At 36.2% G+C, this 10,845-nt stretch overlaps 1 non-coding gene across 1 annotated transcript; it reads left to right on the top strand.

Annotated features, from left to right (window-relative positions):
- Nucleotides 1-5,522: 5,522 nt before the first annotated feature.
- Nucleotides 5,523-5,601, top strand: LOC120368510 (small nucleolar RNA SNORD115). The gene has a single exon (XR_005582615.1). It is a non-coding gene; the product is annotated as a small nucleolar RNA SNORD115 (small nucleolar RNA).
- Nucleotides 5,602-10,845: the final 5,244 nt, after the last annotated feature.

Raw genomic sequence — 10,845 nt, 5'->3', positions numbered from 1 at the left:
CATTGTTCTTCCTAGGAGCTGCAGACCAGAGCTGTTCCTATTCAGCTCCAGGAGCCCCCCCCGTGGTACTTTTTTCAGTGCCTTAAAAGAATGGAAATAGTCTATTTAGAAAGTGAATGTGTATTATAGATTTTAGCATGTCCATCAGAAGCTACATTAATAGAACTATTTCTTTGTGCATACAGAGAAAAAAAAAACTTGAACACAAAAAGTTCTGTCATTGTATTGAATTTCCTTGTCTTGAAAGAAATCAGGAGGTAGTGACCAGCATTTTTACTAGAGTGTCAGAGATGCCTCTCATAAACTACTTGCATGCTGACTTCAAGAGTTGCAATGGTGAAAAAATGAAGAAAATGCACTAGTAGATAACTGTGGGAGCTGGAAAGTGTTGATGGCATTCACCACAGGTATGTACTTGCCCACTTATTTTATTGACTGGATTAATGAAAGGATGAGGAAGCTATTTTTATTTTTATTTATCTTTTTAAGGCAGAAAGATCTTCCCAACATACCAGTATGGTGAAATGGAAAACAATTACCCATTTTCTTGTCCTCTTTTATCCTTGATTGCAGTTATGTAAAAAGCTTTACTCTTTAAAAAAAAAATTAACTGTTTGGCCAAGTCATGGGATCAACTCAGAATTTTATTATAACCCAGATTTTGGATAACCACATTTTCTTAAAATGTCTAGTAGACTGAATTGCACCTCTGGCTAATAACATGAACCACTGGAGCTAAGAACGGTTGAGTGAAAGCATCCAGCTACCAAAATATAATGGGATTTATTCCTTCATTCTGGTTTTAAAGAAATGTCTTAAAAATCCTACATTTTAGCTTGAAAGCTTTAGAAACTTTTTCAAATACCTCTGAGGAATCTACATACTTTGTAGCTCAACTTACTAATCTTATTTCATTCACATGGGGACATTCTCTTCTCTAAAGACTCTGCTTGCAGAGGATGGAATACCAAAGTAGTGTACTCTGGATTGGGGCTTTGATAAAATCTTTTCAGAAAAGAACCATAGTATAACAGTTTTGAAATACACTTTTTGGAATAATGTAAAATAGTGAAATGTAGGCAGATTTTTATAACCTTGCTAGCAAGCTAATTAAGGGCACATATTTCTGTCTTGGTTGAAGAAATTTTATTTCTTTCTTTTAGAAATTTCAGTGAAAATTATGATGAGAAAGAATTGTTTCTTTGCCAGTTTCAACACCTTGGAGATATTAGTGTATTAATCCCACGTGTTATCTGAAGGGAGCCTTGAACTGCAGCCAGAATTTCTGAGTTCTGGTCTTGAAACTGGTATGTGCTATTTAAGATGTCCTAATCACATTAATTAATCTCTTCTGGAAGAGATCATGAGGGCTAATCAAATATTCCATGTGTTCTTCAATATTTGTAAGCATTCCCTGTGGCTATGTTGGGGTCATGTGACAAATGCGGAACATAAATCCAAGGGATGTTTGTCTTCCAGTTTGAAGGAGTTAAGTGAACCAGGATACATTTTCAATAATCTTTGTCATTTGCAAGGCAGCAAATAATGGTTTTAAAATGGCCAAGTTGCAAGATGGAAGTAAGGAGATCTCTGAGTTGTAAAAAGCAGAGGAAAGCCATTTGTTCACTGTGGTATGAAAAAGAAAGAAATAATTTGCTGTATCAAGCTACTCAAATCTGGGGGTTGTTTTGTGCCACAGCATAGCATATCCTGTGTTGACTAGCATCTCTCCAGGAGTTGTCATAAACTGAGGGGTTTAGAGACTTCTTAATTCTGTTCTAGTTTGTATTCCTGAAACTGTCTTCGGGCATATGACCTTCATTTTAGAAAAGAAAGAACAGATTTGGAGATAACTGACTCAAGTCACAAAGTAATAAGTTTGTGGCCAAGTTGCACAATGTATTTCTCTGGGACTCTGCAGATTCATATTCCTCAGGTGTATTTCTCTACAACCTGTGAGATTAACTATGGGATCATTCAAATTGACCCTTAACAAAATGCCAGATTGACTCTGTTTCTGTTTGCTAGGTTTTGTTCACTTAGACATGATGTAATTCTGTGATGCAATGGATAATATAGTATTCAACCTCCTGACTTTAATACCATGGACTTATCTAGGAGATTATGGAGTCTGATAGTATATATATTATGTCTATTTTCAATTGGGAAAAAATTCTACCTCTGTGTTTAGTTTTGAAATTGCTATTAAACAAGAACCTTATCATAGATCCCAACGCTATCTTCACAAAACTTAAATTTAGAAATTTAATGCAGGGGTCCCAAACCCTTGGGCCATGGGCTGATACCAGTCCTTGATCTGTTATGAACTAGCCATACAGTAGGGAGTGAGTGGCAACAAGCAAAGGAAGCTTCGTCTGTATTTACACCTGCTCTCCATCACTGGCAGTACCACCTGAACTCTGCCTCCTGTCAGATCAGCGGCAGCATTAGATCCTTATAGCAGCATGAACCCTGCACATGTGAGGGACCTAGGTTGCACACTCCTTATGAGACTCTAACGCCTGATGATTGTGACTATCTCCCATCACCTCTAGATGGGACTGTCTAGTTGCAGAAAAACAAGCTCAGGGTTCCCACTGATTCTACATGATGGTGAGTTGTAGAATTATTTCATTATATATTACAATGTAATAATAGAAACAAAGTGTACAATAAATGTAATGCTCCTGTATCCCGAAACCATCCTCTCAGCCCCAGTCCATGGAAGAGTTGTCTTCCATGAAACTGATCCTGGGTGCCAAAAGGTTGGAGACTATGGACTTAATGCATTTGTAACTACCTGGTAGTTTCTTGTCTTTGGTACTTAGGGTGGATATAATTGTCATCACAATGGTCAAGTGTCAAAATGCAAAATGTAGTACACATAAACAAATATTGATGGGGATAAAATGAGTTAATAGCTGTAAAGCCCCTAGAACAGAGTCTGGCATAGATTTAACAATATACAGGCATTTATCAAGTAACACAAATAAAAGTGGTTTATGATGGATCATGAGACGCTGTGAGTGAGGATCTAATTGACATCCCTTTAATTCTTCCTTTAATAGAGCCCCAGATACAAGTCATCCAATTTCTACTTAACCATTTTTGTTGCTAGGAAATATGATTTTGTATTACATGATAAAATATTTTTACTTTTTATTTTAATTAAGATTTTAATTTTAATTGAGATATTTAATTAAATTTTAATATTTTAATTGAGATAATGGGACCCACCATTATCTCAATTAAAAATAAGAAGACCAGCTAAGGGGAGTTAAGAGATTTACTCAAGGTTACAAAGTGATCAGCGTCCTTCACTATCTGCCTAGGAATTTCATAGTCTTTCCTCATCAGTCTTTTATATCACTGTCTCCATTATTAGTAGGAGTAACAGTGCCATGTGATTTGAGCATGGTAGCCCACAAGTCCCACTATTAATTTTCTGCAGGATAGGAATCATCTCAGCCAAGATTTGGAGCTCAGGCGATTTCCCTCTGACTGAGCAGCATTTATTATTCAAATACACTTATTCAATAAACTTAATTATTATATATTCAGCTATTTAATAATCTGTGCTAGAATTTTATCATACTGTCACATTTCTTTTTTCTCTGACCTTTTTGAAGCTTTTTTTCCAGTGGCTGCGTTGTGTCACACCAACCGTCTTAAAGACAAGGCCAGGCGCATGGTGAATATTTGTTGATTGTATAGTTGCTGAAAGGAGGCAAGTTCAAACAAGTCACTTTTAGAAGAATTTGGACTTCAATAGACTCTCAAATGTTTGAAAACTCCTATCACTACCATGTCTTGTTTCTGGGACATTTTGGTTTTCTGTATTAGAAAAACATCAGATAACTCAGTTCGATCACTGGGGAGCCTGTAATTTGCTCACAGTATTATGTCACTTATGTTCTCCTGATCATTTATGGAAATTATGTTATTCTACTTCTCTCTGTTTCATAGGTGAATCTTAATTCCATTCCATCCTTTTACATTATTTCTATTAAATCTATTTTTTGCTTTATTTTTGTTAAGGGGTATCCTGCCACCATTGTACTCTAGGCATAATCTCATCCATAGTATCAGAGATACTCCTCAGATTGTGTATTTGCCTTATTTAAAAAATAAAACTTTTTTTAAATGGCTCTATTCTGTCAATTGCTGTTAACAATTGAAGCCATATCATTCGTGCCCGTTATTTTAAGATAAGACAAATCATTTGTTTCCTGGAACTGAATGAGCTGCTTTTCTCGTAGTTTTGTATATTTTTCCAACTTAGGCGTGCTTATAATTTTCTTCCATTAACCTTCAAAATTCTTTATCTCCTTAGGGTTAATATAGTGAAATAATTATGTGGGAAAATGGAAGGCATGTAGGCTAGGCTTTTGAAGTCTAGCTTTACTACTTGGTATCATGTAATACTGAACAACATATTTAATCTCCCTGATCCTCATTTTCCTTTTGGGTAAAAGGAGAATAATGTGCATACAGAATAGGGATTAAGGGCATGGACTCTCAAACTATTCTGCCTGGTTTGAAGCTTCACCGTGCCCTATTTTGCCTATGTTTTTATTGGCAAATACTTTACATGGTTCAGTAAAAAATAGGGTAAGCAATTAGATCTTCTTCATATGGTGATAGTGAGAAATATTTTTATATGTGCTTTCTCTCTCAGATTGTAATGGAGGTTCAAAATAAAGCTTGGTATACTAGCATTATATAAGCAATAGTAAGATTATTATTTGCATGTTTTACAGTCATCCTTCAGTATAATTGGGGAACTGATTCCAGGACCCCTTGCAGATACCAAAGTTTACAGATACTCAAGTCCTTCCTATAAAATGGCATTAATATTTGTATATAACCAGTGCACATCCTCTCATATACAATAAAACATCTCAGGATTACTTATAATAACTAATACCATGTAAATGTGTAAATACTGTCATGTGTCACATAAAAACTTTTCACTCAGTAATGGACCACATCTATGATGGTGGTTCCATAGCAGTATAGTAGAGCTAAAAAATTTCTATTTTCTATTTACCTTATAGCCATATACATTATCCATGTGTTGGTGGTGATGCTGGTATAAACAAACCTACATATACGATTATATACAGTATATAATACTTAGTAATGATAATAAATGACTGTTACTGGTTTATGTGTTTGAAGTACTAAAAATTTTATGGTTATTTTTGAGTATGCTCTTTTTACTTAAATGAATAAAAAAGTTAACTGGAAAACAGCCTCAGGCAAGTCCATCAGAAGGTATTCCAGAAGAAGGCACTGTTACCATAGGAGATGACAGTTTCATTGCTGTTATTGCCCCTGAAAACCTTCCAGTGAGAAAAGATGTGGAGGTGGAAGAGAGTCATATTGATGATCCTGACCTTTTGCTGGTCTAGGCTAACGTGTTTGTTGGTGTCCTAGTTTTTTCCAGCCTAGGGGAGAATTTTGAAAGACGATACTGGGTCCCACTGGATCCATGCTTGGGGTGAGGGGTGCTCTAGGTTGGGTCAATGATGAGAACCTTATATTGTCCTGAAGAGATGTGATGACTTAAAAAAAAAAAGAAAGCATTTAAGAAAATTTAACATTTAACAAATAAAAGCATTTAAGAAAAACATTAAAAAATTAAAAATAGAAAAAAATCTTATAAAACAAATAAATGAAAAAAAAGTTTTGTATGGTTGTAAAATCTGTTTGTGCTTTAAGCTAAGTGTTGATATAAAAGAGGAAAAAAGTTTAAAAAATTAAAGAGTTTGTAACATAAAAAAGTTATAGAAAATTCAGTTTAATTTATTGTTGAAGGAAAAAATTAAATAAATTTGGTGTAGCCTAAGTGCACATTATTTACAAAGTCTATAGTACTGTACGGAAATGTCCTAGGCCTTCACATTCACTCGCCACTCACTTACTGACTCACACTGGGCAACCTCTAGGCTCGCACGCTCCATTCATGGTAAATGCCTGTATTAGGCTGTTCTGGCATTGCTATAAGGAAATACCTGAGACTGAATAATTTCTAAAGATAAGAGATTTAAATGGCTCACAATTCTGTAGGCTGTACAGGAAGCATGGTGCTGGCATCTGCTCACCTTCTGGTGAGGACTCAGGGAGCTTTCAAGAATGGTGAAAGGTGAAGGGAGAACAGTTATGTCACTTGTCAAAAGCAGGAGCAAGAGACAGTGAAAGAAACAGAGACAAAGAGAAAAAAGAGACAGAGTGAGTGTCAGGGCAGGAGGTGCCACACTTTTAAACAACCAGATCTCAAAAGAACTCATTCACTATGGCAAAGACAGCACCAAGCCATGAGGTACCTGCCTTATGACCCACACACTTCCCACCAGGCCTCACCTCAGCACTGGGGATTACAATGCAACATGAGATTTAGATGGGGACAGATATCTACAAATATCCAAATATCAAAACTATCTCAGTGCCCTATACAGATGTACTGTTTTTATGTTTTTATCTTTTTCTTTTTTTTTTTGAGATAGAGTTTCACTCTTGTTACCCAGGCTAGAGTGCAATGGTGCTATCTCAGCTCACTGTAATCTCTGCCTCCTGCGTTCAAGTGATTCTCCTGCTTCAGCCTCCTGAGCAGCTGGGATTACAGGCATGCATCACCATGCCCAGCTAATTTTTTGTATTTTTAGTAAAGACAAGGTTTCACCATGTGGGTCAGGCTGGTCTCAAACTCCCAACCTCAGGTATCAGCCTGACTCAGCCTCCCAAAGTGCTAGGATTATAGGGGTGAGCCACCGTGCCTGGCCTGTTTTTATCTTTTATACCTTATTTTTACTGTTCCTTTTCTATGTTTAGATATGTTTAGATACACAAATCCTTAACATATGTTACAGTTACTTAAAATATTCAGGACAGTAACATGCCGTCCAGGTGTGTAGCCTATGAGTAATAGGCTATTCAATACAGCCTAGATATGTAGTAGGCTACTATCTAAGATTGTGTTATTACACTCTGTGATAATTTCTCAGTGACAAAATCGCCTGAGCACACATTTCTTAGAACATATCTGTCTTTAAGCAGTGCATGATTATAGTTGTTGTACTGTGTTGTTTTTATAATTTGTATTATTTTTACTGCTGTATTATTATTTTTTATGATTTCATTTTTTCCAAGTGTTTATGATACAGAGTTGGTTGAATTTGTGGATACATAACCTTCTGATACAGAGGGCTGAGTGTATGTTATAGTGCTTTGATTATAGTTCAGAGATCTGTAAACTTTTTCTATAAAAGGTCAGATAGTAACTATTTAAGGCTTTGTGAGACACCTATACAACTGTGCCATTGCATAGCAAAAGTTGTTGTAGATGATATATAACCAAATTGGCTTGGTTTTGTTCAATGAAACTTTATTTACAGGCTTAGGCTGGTTTTGGTCCATTGGTCATACTTTGCTGACCCCTGATATGATTGATTGTCAACACAAATTTGATCCCATCAGGCAATTTTGCCTTTTCTTCACCAAATTACACATACTCAGTCTCTGTAGCTCTGATTTTGCATTTTATTTCTCTTGCTCATCTGAAAGAATTCAATTTTCAATTGTTTAACAAGCTTTTTGAGCTGTGTGCCAGTACAGAGCTCAACTTTAGTGTTAGTTTGTACTTGTTAAATAGAATTAGGAATACATTTTTAGAATCAAATATACTCATAATAGAGAGCTTTTTTATTTTCATCTCTCTCTCGATGGACTAAGTTGAGAATATACATTCTCAGTTTTTCAATTTGAGATATGTTAAAGTATAAAGCTAAAATTTAAACCATATCAAGATCATTTATTATTAAGATTATTCTGTGTATACTATGTCTGTTGTCTTAATAAGTAAGTTTTGTTTTGTATTTTCCAACTGGCTTCTGTTGTCTTGAGAATACACATTCTCAACTTCTCCACATAGGTCTCTAATAGATACCCAAACCTGCAGTATACAAAATCAAACTCCTTATTTTCACCCACTAATCTATTCCTTCTGCAATATTCCTCTTCCTTGCAGTTCTTCAGTTCAAATTTTTCAGTCATCCTTGACAATTTCCCCTCTCACATTCTACTGGAATTCAACAGAACATTCCTCTGGTACTGTCTTCAACATATATCCAGCTTCTGGCCACTGTGCACAACCATTACCAGCACCACTAAGTGATGGGAAGAAACAAAATATTTCAACAAGTAACATTTTTGCTCAGTAACTCAAGATGTTTTTCAATTTGAGAGATAACGAAGTATAAAGCTAAAATTTAAACCATATCAAGATCATTTATTATTAAGATTATTCTCTGTATACTATGCCTATTGTCCTAAAAAGTTTTGTTTTGTATTTTCCAACTGGATTCTGTTGTCTTGTGAAATGGCTGTTTACTTTGGTGTGTCATGTATTTAGGCCATTTTAATTAACTTTCAAAATAATTTTCTTAATGTCTTTTGCATTTTTGGAACATACCTCTTTCTTTAAGATGAAATTTTCTTTTCCCCTCCAATATAGGGATTCCTTGTTTTATTTTACTTTGCTCTACTGCTTAGTAGATATTGTGAACTTTTGTTTTTCAGATTGAAGGTTTGTGGTGAACTCCTATAAAGCAGGTGTAGTGTCATTACTTTTCTTCTTTTTTAAATTTAACTTTTAAGTTCAGGAGTGCATGTGCAAGTTTGCTGTATAGGTCAACTGGTGTCACAGGAGTTTGTTGTACAGATTATTTCATCACCCAGGAATTAAACCTAGTACCCATTTATTATTTGTGCTGATCCATTCCGTCCTTCCAGCCTACACCCTCCAATAGGACCCGGTGTGTGTTGTTCCTCTCTACGTGTCCATGTGTTTTCATCATTTAGTTCCCACTTATAAGTGAGAACATGTGGTATTTGGTTTTCTGTTCCTGTGTTAGTTTGCTAAGGATAATGGCCTCCAGCTCTATCTGTGTTCCTGTAAAGGACATGGCCTCATTCTGCTTTATGGTGAATATGCACCACATTTTCTTTATCCGGTTTGCCATTGATGGGCGTTTAGGTTGATTCCATATCTTTGCTATTGTGAATAAGGCTTCAGTGAACATACTGTAAATAGTACTGCAGTTCTATTTATGTGATGGATCATATATATTGATCTGTGTATGTTGAAAAACCTCGCATCCCAAGGATAAAGATTCCTTGATCATGGTGGGTAACCTTCTTAATGTGCTGCTGTAGTTGGTTTGCCCGTATTTTTTGGAGGATTTTTGCGTTGATGTTCATTAAGGTTATTGGCCTGAAGGTTTCTTTTTTGTTATGTCACTGTCAGGTTTGGCACCAGGATGATGCTGGCCTCATGGAATGAGTTGGGGAGGTGTTCAGCAGGAATGGTACCAGGTCTTCTTTGTACATCTGGTAGGATTCAGCTATGAACCTGTCTGGTCCCGGGCTTCTTTTGGTTGGTAGGCTATTTATTACTGATTCAATTTTAGAGCTCATTATTGGTCTGCTCAGAGAGTCCTTTTCTTCCTCAGTGTTGGAAATGCGTGTGTCCAAGAATTTATTCATTTTTCTAGGTTTTCTAGTTTATGTCCACAGAGGTGTTCGTACTGTTCTCTGATGGTTATTTGTATTCCTGTGAAGTCAGTTGTAATATCCCCTTGTCATTTCTGATTATGTTTATTTGAATTTCTCTCTTTTCTTTATTAGTCTAGTTAGAAGTCTATTTATTTATTTGAAAAACAGCTTCTGTATTAATTGATCTTTTGAATGGTATTTTCGGGTGTCTATGTCCTTCATTTCAGCTCTGATTTTGGTTATTTCTTGTCTTCTGCTAGCTTTGGGGTTTGTTTGCTCTTGGTCCTCTAGTTGTTTTATTTGTGATGTTAAGTTGTTAACTTAAAATCTTTCTTACTTTTTGATGTGGGCATGTAGTGATATAAGCTTCCCTCTTAACATTGCCCCAGCTGTGTCCCAAGACTCTGGTATGTTGTATCTTTGTTCTCATTAGTTTCAAATAATTTCTTGATTTATGCCTTAATTTCATTATTTTCCCAAAAGTCATTCAGAGCAGTTATTCAATTTGCATGTAATTGTATGGTTTTGAGTGAATTTCTTAGTCTTGATTTCTATTTAATTGCACTGTGGTGCAATAGATTGTTTGTTATGATTTCAGTTCCTTTGCATTAGTTGACGAGTATTTTACTTCCAATTATGTGATTGTCAGAGGATATGCCATGTGGCCATGAGAAGAAGGTATATTTTGTTGCTTTAGATGGAGAGTTCTGTAGATGTTATCAGGTCCACTTCATCCAGTGCTGAGTTCAGGTCCGATTATCTTTGTGAATTTTCTGTCTTGATGATCTGTCTAATATTGCCAATGGGATGTTAAAGTCTCCCATTATTATTGTGTCAGGGTTTGTTTCTCTTTGAAGGTTTCTAAGAACTTATTTCATGAATCTCGGTGCTGCTGAGTTGGGTGCATGATGTTCCTTTAGTCTTTGAAACTGCTGACCTTTGGATTGTTTTCTTTTTATTATATTTTGTGACCTTGAGAATTCAATTGTGGTGGGACCAGTGGTCAGCTCCCAACTACTGGACTGTGTGCTGTAACTCTGGGGGACTTGTATTGGGCCATGACTTTGTTCCCGGCTCCTTGAGGTAAGGAATCCACTGCACTAGAGGAACTGAGGTGTCCCAAGACCAGTGGTCACTACGTTCTGATAAGTAGTCTCAGCCAAAGGGTTTGGAAGTGTGGGGATGGTGGGATTCATTCTCCTTTGCACATGCCCGCAGCAGCAGTAGCAATGACTGTGGCAGTGCTAGCACGTATTGGGGTGCCTGCCTCCCTGAGTGTCTTTGCCATCG

The sequence above is a fragment of the Saimiri boliviensis genome, chromosome 18 (genome assembly GCF_048565385.1).
Source record: "Saimiri boliviensis isolate mSaiBol1 chromosome 18, mSaiBol1.pri, whole genome shotgun sequence".
Classification (NCBI taxonomy): Eukaryota; Metazoa; Chordata; class Mammalia; order Primates; family Cebidae; genus Saimiri; species Saimiri boliviensis.
Note: the sequence above shows the minus strand (reverse complement) of the source record. Positions and strands in the feature narration are given on the sequence as shown.